The sequence below is a fragment of the Mauremys reevesii genome, linkage group 12, assembly GCF_016161935.1.
Source record: "Mauremys reevesii isolate NIE-2019 linkage group 12, ASM1616193v1, whole genome shotgun sequence".
NCBI lineage: Eukaryota > Metazoa > Chordata > Testudines > Geoemydidae > Mauremys > Mauremys reevesii.
Window position 1 is genome coordinate 21,694,150 of NC_052634.1, and position 10,772 is coordinate 21,704,921.

At 44.7% G+C, this 10,772-nt stretch overlaps 1 non-coding gene across 1 annotated transcript; it reads left to right on the forward strand.

Annotated features, from left to right (window-relative positions):
- Positions 1-8,845: 8,845 nt before the first annotated feature.
- On the forward strand, positions 8,846-9,035 carry LOC120376442. Its single transcript, XR_005587319.1, has one exon. It is a non-coding gene; the product is annotated as a U2 spliceosomal RNA (small nuclear RNA).
- The last annotated feature ends 1,737 nt before the right edge of the window (positions 9,036-10,772 follow it).

Here is a 10,772-nt window from a genome sequence, read left to right on the forward strand (position 1 = left end):
AGATAGGAGGAAAGCTTATGTATAAACAATATGTATTTGTTGTTTTTTACTGTCTGTATTATTGCTAGAAATTGTCTGTAAAAGGTATAAAGGCTTGCTGTGATTGTTTGAGAGTTGAGAGACCTGTCCAGGACCCTGTGTCCTATGGCACTCTCTCCCTCCATGGTAATTACTGGAGAAATAATAAAGTATTTGATTTTGCTGCATCCAAACAAAAAGTGAGAACTGAGTTTTTCTTCGACAATTTGGGGGCTCGTCCGGGATGGCAACGCCCACGGACCCACAGACAACTACTACGGATCATTCCCCTTCGAACCCCATGGCGCCACATGAGAGGTATGAGACCTTTTGAAATCTCTATTGGGGTATCGGAGGAGGACTTTCCGTGAGGACGTCTGTCTCTCTGTTGGGCTCACGCCATCTGAACTTATTGACTGTGCAGCAGGATCAGATGCAAAGTGGTATTGGGGAGAGGCCCCAATAAGGTTAGTTTATAGCAGTACTGGGAACTGCTGAGTTGGCCAAGGAAATGCATAAGGTAATGCATAAGGTAATGCATAGGCAAATGCATTAGAATGCACCGGTGCTGAGGGGTTTTTACCGCCTCAAGAGGGGTTGTCATACCGCCTCATGGTATTGGTCCGGACCAGGTAAAGATGCATCATGGTTTTAAAAAAAAAAAAAAAAAAAAAAAGATAAAAAAGGTTGAAAAAGGGTTAAAAAAAAAAAAAGACAGAAAAAGAAAAAGGAAGAAAAAGAGGCCTTGGTGTGTGTGTGTGTACACCAGTGTGAGTGGCTGTTACCGGGCTAGCCCAGTAACTAATGGATCTTTAGGAGATCCGACCCACGGTGGGCTGACTCAGCCTGGCATAGTCCGGCGAGGAAGCTGCCTGGGTCTAGGAGTGTGTGAACCCATCTTCCCTCCCCTTTCCTTGTGAGTCTCTCCTGTGTGAGTGGAAAATGGGTAAGGGACTGTCTAAATATTCCACCTTACCCCCTAAGGGTACCCCAGCATATTACATGTACGTACATTATGGTCCTAAAACCTGCAGGTATTTAAATGATTGGAATCTGTATACGCGTGAAAATTCATTTAAACAATGCCCATTAGAAGGTACCTTCAATCTAGATAAGATCATATATCTCAGTGGAGCTTTATTCACAAAGAAAAACCTCTGTTACAGTGTGAGCAATTTGTCTAGGAACGGGTTAATTTGAAATTCGGCTTAGCCCTGAGATAAGGGAGAAGTTGTTTTGTCTTCAAGGTCATGAATTAGTGTGGACTATGCTAAGTGCTAAGTAAAAATGCTTCAGCTCCAACTGGTTGAGGAAAATAAAAAAAAAAAGGCAAACCAAAAAAGCAGTATAAGTTACAAAACTGAGATTGCATTTGCAAAGCTTAACGGTTCAGTGAGATCCAACAGTTTTGCAACCCTGAAGCCGGACAGGCAGCTGACCTGAACTGAAAGAGACGCCGCAGGAGATTCCAGGGTGTAAAGAACAGCCATCCCAAGAGTGGCAGCATGTTGGAAATGCTGGACAAGCTGTATACAGGATAATCTCCCGTCCACCTATTTCCCTTCTCTGAACATTATACACAGACATACCAGTCTGGATATGTGTAAGTATTAAAGTGGCTTAAGGCTTGGGGCATTCATATTTTCCCGAGTGATGTGGGAGCATTCCCAACACTCTCCATTGTTGTTTTATTATTTTTAATGAAGCTTTAAAATTTGATTATATGCTCTGTCAGTTTGATCACCTGACATAAGGGATAATTGGTAACAGAAATTTGTCACAGTTTGGTGAGCAATAGAGAATTGGAAAGCACTGTAGAATTTACACCATCTATCTGTTTTACCCTTGTTAGTTTATGTTTGCTTTGTTTGGTACTGTTGGTGTTAGGTGTTAAGAATAGCATGATTATAGGTGAGCTCTAATAGAATAAGGAAACACTATTTGGTTTTGGTGCACTATTTAGCTTTGGCTCTGTTTTGTTTAACCGGTTACTGATGTTTTTCTGCTCTGTTCATTTGGGCGTTAGGTGTGTGAGCGGAACTGAACTTCTCGTTCGTAATTCCTCAGGGTGGAAGCCATGTGTGCGATGAAGCTCTGGGGTTGTCCTGAAATTTTACAGTCCCGCCCCCCCCATAGCGGACAATATAATAGAAGTAGAAAAATTTGGCTTAGACTGTAATTTTCTTTGTTTTTTGTGTAATTTTCTTTTCTGTTTAAGTGTCAGCACACAAATGGGTGGGTCTCTGGGTATGCCCCCAAAGGGGTTTGGATTATGTGTTAAGTGAATGGCCATGTATTTTTGCCCAGGTGGCAAGCCTTACTAGGAAGGACTCAGGTAGTCTTGTGAGTAGAAATGTTTTGGGGACAAGACCAGAAGGGTGGGGGCTAGTTGCGTAGCCCACCCTCCTAGCTAAGAACTGGTTGTGGAACAAGCTAGTGTCCATGGACGGGACGATTCAGCGAGGAAAAAAGGATCGGGCCCAAGCGGGAGGGCAACAGACAGAGAGATTTGGAAACTTTTGAGGGTGTAGTGGAAAGAAGGAGTAAGTGAATATAAGCATGAGGATTTCAAATACTCAGAAGGATATTTGGAATGGTGATTTGCATTGGTAAAGTGGCTGTTGGAAGGAGAAAGCAATTGATTTTTAAGGGAAAATGAAAAATTGACTCTGTGTTTGCTGGGGGGAACAGCACTTGAACTTTGTGAAAAAGCTGAAGAGAACAGTTTTTTGGTGTCTTTGACATGTTTGTGAATGAATTCAGGCAAAGAAATTATTAGATTGCACTCATTTGGCTATGAACAATTTTGTTAAATCAGTTGAAGAATGTATACAGTGCTATGTAATGACATTGTATTAGGCCCTACAGGCACTATAAGTGGTGATGTTTTCTTTCAGTGTTTAAAAGCAGGAGTTAAAAGAAATAAAAACCAAGCCGGAGAGCATCTGTGTTAATGCAAATTAACTAACTGATAGGGTAGAGGCCGCTGAACCAGGGCTGTCTAAGAAGCACATACGAGAAAATATGGGGTAATTCCTCTGTTTTGCCTAGAATCAACAAGAGTATTTGTATATTTTAAGTATTTAACTGCCCCGAAGGGTGGACCTCTGTTTTGTCTTTCAGATAATCAAAGAACATTAATGCCAGCTACACAGCATTCAACATACTATGATTTACTGGCAGTCACAATTATGTTCTGTGTTCTGTGTTGTGGTGTTTTGCCAAAAAAATTGTTGTGTTTAATATTTTCATGAGATGGTCTGATTTGACATCAAGCGAAAATGTTGCATTGCAATGCAGATACTTGTTTTGTTCAACTTAGAGTACAAAGTGTTTAGTTATATCAGAAAAATGTGATATACTACAGTCTAATACATTTTCTTAAGTAAGAGAAAGAAACTACATTGGCCAAATCTTTTAATTGAGAATTGTTGTTAAAATTTGCATACTGACAGTCTTTGGAAGCAAGGACATGAAAAGTTAACCCACTCCCCATATTGTACAAGGGATCCTTCTGGCTACCTCAGACTTTTAGCCAGAGGGCTGGGGATGGTGGATAGCTATTGGACTAGAAGTTATATTAAGTGAACTTCTCAAAGTGGGTGTGCTTGTCCTGGCTTGTTCTTCCAAAGTTCTGTAATAAGATTATTTTAGTGAAAGGGTATATGTGGCATACATTGAATGATAATACTTCTGTACTGTATAACAGTACTGTTTATGTGTTCATGGTATGAAAAAGGTGTATAATTGAAGAGTAAAAGTTTCCTTTGTAGGTTAAATGAAGAAAAAAAAAAATTTGCCAAGTATAGAATGGCTAACATGCGCTGGCACCATTCCAGGACCCCGCGTGGCTGCCTACCGAGGAAGGGGAAAACTGGTTGTTGCAGTTACACGAGATTGGTGTGCAGCGGCCAGCCCACTCTCCTCCTTGGGGAATTTTTGTGAATATTCAGATTGATTTTATTTCGATGTCTACATGTTGTGGTTCTGGATATGTATTTGTTTTAGTTGATGTATTTACCAATTGGGTTAAAGCTTTTCCCTGCAGGAAAGCAGGTGTCAGGACTGTTGTGACATTTTGCTTAAAGATTTTGTGCCACGTTTTGGCATCCCTGTGACTATCAACAGTGATCGTGGAATTCATTTTTACTGGACAGATTGTACAGGAGTTATGTGCAACTCACTGCCCTCACCACCCAGAATCTGCTGGGACAGTGGAACGCCAGACCGGGATTTTAAAGAATAAACTGGCCCAGATTTGTGCTGAAACGAACTTAAGGTGGCCAGATGCCCTTCTTTTGGCACTGAGGTGTATGAGAACCATTCCCAATCGAACGACTGGACTCAGCCCTCATGAAATTTGACAGGACACCCCATGTTGACTACTAACTGCACCCCCGCTGACCCCAGCTCAGATGGACATTCATTTGCTGGATAACATAATGCTTAAATATTGTCAGGCACTAATGAAATGTGTTAAGTCTTTTTATACACAGGTGATGGAAGCACTACCAAAGGATCCTGTGCAACCTTGCCACTCGTTGGAACCAGGAGCCTGGGTCTACATAAAGATCCATCAGCGAAAGACTGCCTTGGCTCCATGCTGGAAAGGCCCTTTCCCAGTCCTGCTGACTACCGACACCGCTGTGAAGTGCCACAAACTGGCTGCTTGGACCCAGGATTCTCACTGCAAAAAGACCCCTCCACATCAGAAGAATTTTCCTATTGATGATTAGCCTATTCTTTCTTCTAGTTCTACTGTGCTTCTGGACAGCGGGGAAAGAGCTCCCTTGACCACTGACAGACCAACTGTGCCTTTAGACTTTTCTAGAAAAGAGCACAGCTATTACAGGGTGATATGTGCTGGAAACCTCTCCCCTGTAGGATGCTAAACCTCGATTGTTTTGGGAAAGAAGAAGACACACTCACTCCACTGACATTGCCAAAGTCCAGGAATTCCTGACTGAAAAGGACACTGAGAACTGACCCTGGTGAAGAAACAAAGAATTACATACTGGCAGGAAGAAATTTGTGGGACCCATGCTTGGGACTGTGGTATTATTTGGATTTTGGGGTTTATTCTACAGGCTGTGCCCTGTGTTTTGGATAAATCCTTCAGTATGTATTTCCCTCCCTAATTGGATTTTGCCTGACATTGCCCTTATCCAGTTTTCTACATACCCAGATTGCTCACAAGGGGCTACCATTAGATAAGCACAACAAAAAGGCCTGGGTTATTTCCTCTGGACAAACGCGAATTGACCAGATCCCTGTGGGCTGGGTTATTTCATCTGGCCAATAGTGTAGTAGCCATTTGGACTGTTCTTCCAGGCCAAGAACGTGATAAGAAATTGGGGCAACTACAAAAGGCCACTAGTCTTATTTTTGAAGCTCAGCTATCTTCAGTACAGGCTGGAGTTGCTGAGTTACATGTAATTTCCACCCTTAGTTCTATGACCCAGAAGTTACTGACAGAGATGTTATTGAATATCACTGAGGCTGGGAAGGCATTGCAGTGGGATCTGGACTAGACTTGGCCCACTGCCCTTACAGACGTCAGGAGTACCCTCTGATCTGTGGTCATGAAGACATACTTGGACACTTTCTGGATGGAAGTGTGGACATTCACAGTGCTCCTTCCAAGCATATGGACCGGTTAGGGTGGGTGTGGGCTCCCACATACCGAATCCTGCTGGGTCCATGGGGAGGATGCCTGTGGGACTGTAATTGTTTACCGAGACATCTGGGGAAATTAGACCACCTGGTATCTCCAACTGATTTCTAGACAGTACCCCTAGAATGACACCTGACATTTTGGATGAGAATAGAGAGTCAATGGACATTTTGGCCGTTAGAACCACCACAGCTCAGTGTATCTATAAACTGAAGCTAGGGGAAGTTGTCACTGTTTATGACAATATTTGTTGAGAGGGTGGAGGTCAAGGAACTACCCTGACGGGACACCCATTTTTTTTCAACCTAATGATAGCTGTGTATGCATTAATGCCACCACTTTACAAGATATACATATTGATCTTACCACTGCTGCAGGCAATTATATCATTTACTGGCCTGCAGATAGAATGCAGATAGAATATTGTAAGTAGCTCTTGGATTTTAGGTATATTTTGATTGGACTAGAATAATGCCTGATCAGTTTCAAAATTTGCTTTCATTGTTACCAAAGGTTCAAAGAATCTCTGAATTGCAAGGGCAAATTCCATGCTTTAGAATATATATCAAGATGGAAGGAATGCCTATCATACAGCTTATAGAGTGTTTATTTTATGTACTAGGTATGATGTTTTGTGCTTTGTGTTCGCAATTGTACAACAGCCCCATTATATTATTCCTATGGGATTGTTATTGTTTGTAATGTTGTTAGTTAATTTAGGATTATATTATTGTTGTTGTTGTTGTAAATATTGTAAGAATAGCAATACCTTTCATGTTCATGCTAATTATGCATTGTCATTACGTCCCATGATGGTTGACATGTTTGCTGTGGAATCTGAAGTCCATGGTTTCATGCGAATTGAGATTTGAAATTGTTTGTTGTACTAGAAGTACAAAAGGGGGGAGTGTGGAAGCCAGTAAATAATTAACAAGGTTTTGAAGAGATCTTAATGAATGTTAGTTAGCATGAGTTAGGTTAACTGTGACCCTGGTGACGTGAGGAAGCAAGATAATGTAAGACAGAGTGAATTGTGTGAAAGTTATTACGACCTTGCAATTCAGTCTTGCAGTCTTGTTTTTCTAGTGAGATAGGAGGAAAGCTTATGTATAAACAATATGTATTTGTTGTTTTTTACTGTCTGTATTATTGCTAGAAATTGTCTGTAAAAGGTATAAAGGCTTGCTGTGATTGTTTGAGAGTTGAGAGACCTGTCCAGGACCCTGTGTCCTATGGCACTCTCTCCCTCCATGGTAATTACTGGAGAAATAATAAAGTATTTGATTTTGCTGCATCCAAACAAAAAGTGAGAACTGAGTTTTTCTTCGACATCCCCATGGCGGAGGGGCAGGCGTACCAGCACCTCGGCACGCCGACGGGCTTCCGCGTCCGGCAGACCCCCGAGGACACCATCCAGGAGATCCTGCAGGACGCCGCCAAGATCGACGCATCCCTGCTGGCGCCGTGGCAGAAAATCAACGCCCTCAACACGTTCCTGATCCCCCGCATCGCCTTCGTCCTGAGAGGATCTGCTGTAGCAAAGGTGCCCCTCAACAAGGCGGACAACAACATCCGGCAGCTGGTGAAGAAGTGGCTGTCCCTACCCCAGAGAGCCAGCAACGAGCTCGTATACATCGCTCACCGTCACGGCGGCGCCAACGTCCCCCGCATGGGAGACCTCTGCGACATCGCGGTAATCACGCATGCCTTCCGCCTCCTGACGTGCCCGGACGCCACAGTTAAGAACATTGCGACGACCGCCCTGCGCGCCGCCACCGCGAGGCGAATCGGCAGACCCCCCTCCGACCAAGATGTGGCCACCTTCCTGAGCGGCTCCCTGGATGGAGAATTCGGCCGGTTCAGGGACGACGTCGCCTCGCTGTGGTCCCGCGCCCGCAACGCCACCCGCCGACTGGGAAAGCGACTGGGCTGCCGCTGGGTATGGAGTGAAGATCGGCGAGAGCCAGGAGTCCTGGTACCATGGATCGGGACGGAAGACAACACCATCGTCAGCCCTGGAGCCAGAGGCATGCTAGAGAAGACCCTGAAGGCCGCTGTCCACGCGCTCTACGTGGACACCCTGAAGAAAAAGCCGGACCAGGGCAAGGTTTTCGAGGTCACCAGCAAGTGGGACTCCAGCAACCACTTCCTCCCCTCAGGCAGCTTCATCCGTTTCGCCGACTGGCGGTTCATACACCGCGCCCGGCTGAACTGTGTCCCCCTCAACGGAGCCATCCGCCACGGGAACCCGGACAAACGCTGCCGGAGGTGCGGGTACGCCATGGAGACCTTGCCCCACGTCCTGTGCAGCTGCAGGCCCCACGGCAGAGCCTGGCAGCTGCGCCACAACGCCATCCAGGACCGCCTGGTGAAGGCCATCGCCCCGCACCTGGGAGAGATCGCCGTCAACTCCACCATCCCGACACCGACAGCCTGCTGCGCCGGACATCGTCGTCACGGATGAGGACCGGGAAAAGATCATCCTTGTCGACATGACGATCCCGTTCGAGAATAGGACCACGACCTTCCGCCAAGCCCGAGCCCGCAGACTCGAAAAGTACGCTCCCCTGGCTGACACCCTGCGAGCAAAGGGCTACGAGGTCTACACCGGCGCTCTGATCGTTGGGGCCTTGGGCGCCTGGGACCCCCTTAATGAGCGTGCTGCGGACCTGTGGGGTGGGCCGTCGCTACGCGCAGCTCATGAGATGCCTAATGGTCTCGGACGCTATTCGATGGTCCAGATACATTTACACAGAGCACGTCACCAGCCACCGTCAATACCAAGAGTGAGCCGGCGTGGCTTCGCGCACCCATAGGGCTGAAGTGACCTGTAGACTTCCCCTGCTGGACTTTATCCCTGAGCCCTGAACCAACCAAACTGAACTCTGCCCGTGAGGGTCATCCTATCATCATTACCCAGTCCGCTCATTTATTCATGCCCACGACTATCCATAACCTGTTTGTATGAGTGATGTACCCTCACTGCTTGCTGGCTGTACCTTGAACTCACCCACCGTATACCCCGCACTGGGGACATGACAGACTGTGTATATGTATATGTATATGCCGTCCAATACCCAAACGCTAACATCCCCCTACAACCTGTATGTTACCCCCAATGACACAATAACTGACGCTTCAAACACTTTTTGTATCGTTTATTTGTAAATATTCTCTAATAAACTTTAAATCTGTTCTTATCAGTTTAATAACTGATCGGTCCTTTATTTGAGGACTGTATGTTAAATTGATCTTTGAAACAAGGGGATGGAATAGGAGCTTGCTCTGTCCACCCCATGCATTGACCTGGTATTGCAGTGTCTCCAGGACCAGTGTCTCTTCTTCGGGGGGAAATTGTCTGGTTAGAAAAGCAGAAAAAGTTTCACTCTAAAGATGCTGATTTGAGAAGATTTTTTTAAAGTAGTTGAAAAATCAGGTCTCTTTAGCACTTTGGTTTCTTCATGACAACATATTGTTAAAATTTATTGGGAATGTTTTCTGAGTCTACAGATATGAGTTTCTTTGTCTTGCTGGAAGATTGTTTTAAAAGCTGAGATTCTTCTGTTTGTTGTGAGTCTTTTCAACAACATGAGGGACGAATGCTTTCCGGACTGAGGGTCTATTTAGGAGATGGTTGGTTGTGGGGGGGGGGGCTGTGTGTGTGTGTGTGGGACACAGATTGGTAATATTTGAGGTCACATGTATATCAATAACTGGTTGAGTTACACAGACTTCTCCCCACCCAGCCTACGTTCCATGTATCTTGACTGAGCCTGCCACCCACCATCCCAGAGCAGAAGCCTGAAGCCTGAGCCCCACGCACTCCCTCAATTACAGCCCAGGAGGCTGTGGCCACAATAAAAGCCCCTGGTGGCCACATTTGAGAAATGCTGGAGCCTCACAGTAAACAAATCCCAGCAGGTTTGTCACACCCTGTCCCCCACCCTTTCCCCACCCTGGGGATTTCCTGCCCTCTCCCACACAGACCAACCTTCCTGGAAGTTCCCACCCCCTATGTATTTACTGCCCTTTCTCCCCACAAAGGGAACCCGCCAGCAACTCCCTGATAATCCCTCCCTCAACTGGCTCCACCGCAGCCATTTCCCTTCCCTGGCCCCTGGAAGGACGGAATGAGCTGGAGCAAAAAATGGATGTTGCGCTGCAGCCTATTTAGGGCAAAAAGGCAACTGGGGACATATCAGAACAGGAAATAATTTCACAGCACAATTCCCCCCAGGCTCTTTCCCTGCACACAGATATTCCAGCTTGTCCTGCATGGGACAGAAACATTCAAATCTAGGGCTGTCAATTAATCGCAGTTAACTTACGCAATTAACTTTAAAAAAATCATGATTAATCTGTTTTAATCACACCATTAAACAATAGAATATCAATTTAAATTTATTATATTTTGTTTTTCTACATTTTCAATATATTGATTTCAATTACAACATAGAATACGAAGTGTACAGTGCTCACTATATATAGTTTTATTACAAATATTTACACAAATATTTATCTCTTTATCATTAAAGTGCAACTTGCATATGTAGATTTTGTTGTTGTTGTTGCATAAGTGGACTCAAAAAGAAAACAATGTAAAACTTTAGAGTCCAGTCAGTCCTACTTCTTGTTCAGCCAATCGCTAAGACAAACAAGTTTGTTTACATTTACTAGAGCTAATGCTGCCCGTGTCTTATATACGTCACCTAAAAGTGAGAACAGGCTCTCTCATGGCACTTTTGTAGCCAGTGTTGAAAGATATTAACGTGCCAGATATGCTAACATCCATATGCCTTCATACTTCAACCACCATTCCAGAGGACATGCTTCCATGCTGATAACGCTCGTTAAAAAAATGTGTTGTGACTGAAGACCTTGATGAAGAACTGTATGTCTCCTGCTCCATGGTTTTATCTGCATTCTGCCATATATTTCGTTTTATGGCAGTCTTGGGTGATGACACATGTTGACGCATGTTGTTCACTTTAAGAACACTTTCAATGCAAATTTGACAAAACACAAAGAAAGTATAACGTGAGATTTCTAGAGATAGCTACAGCGCTTGAGCCAAGGTTTA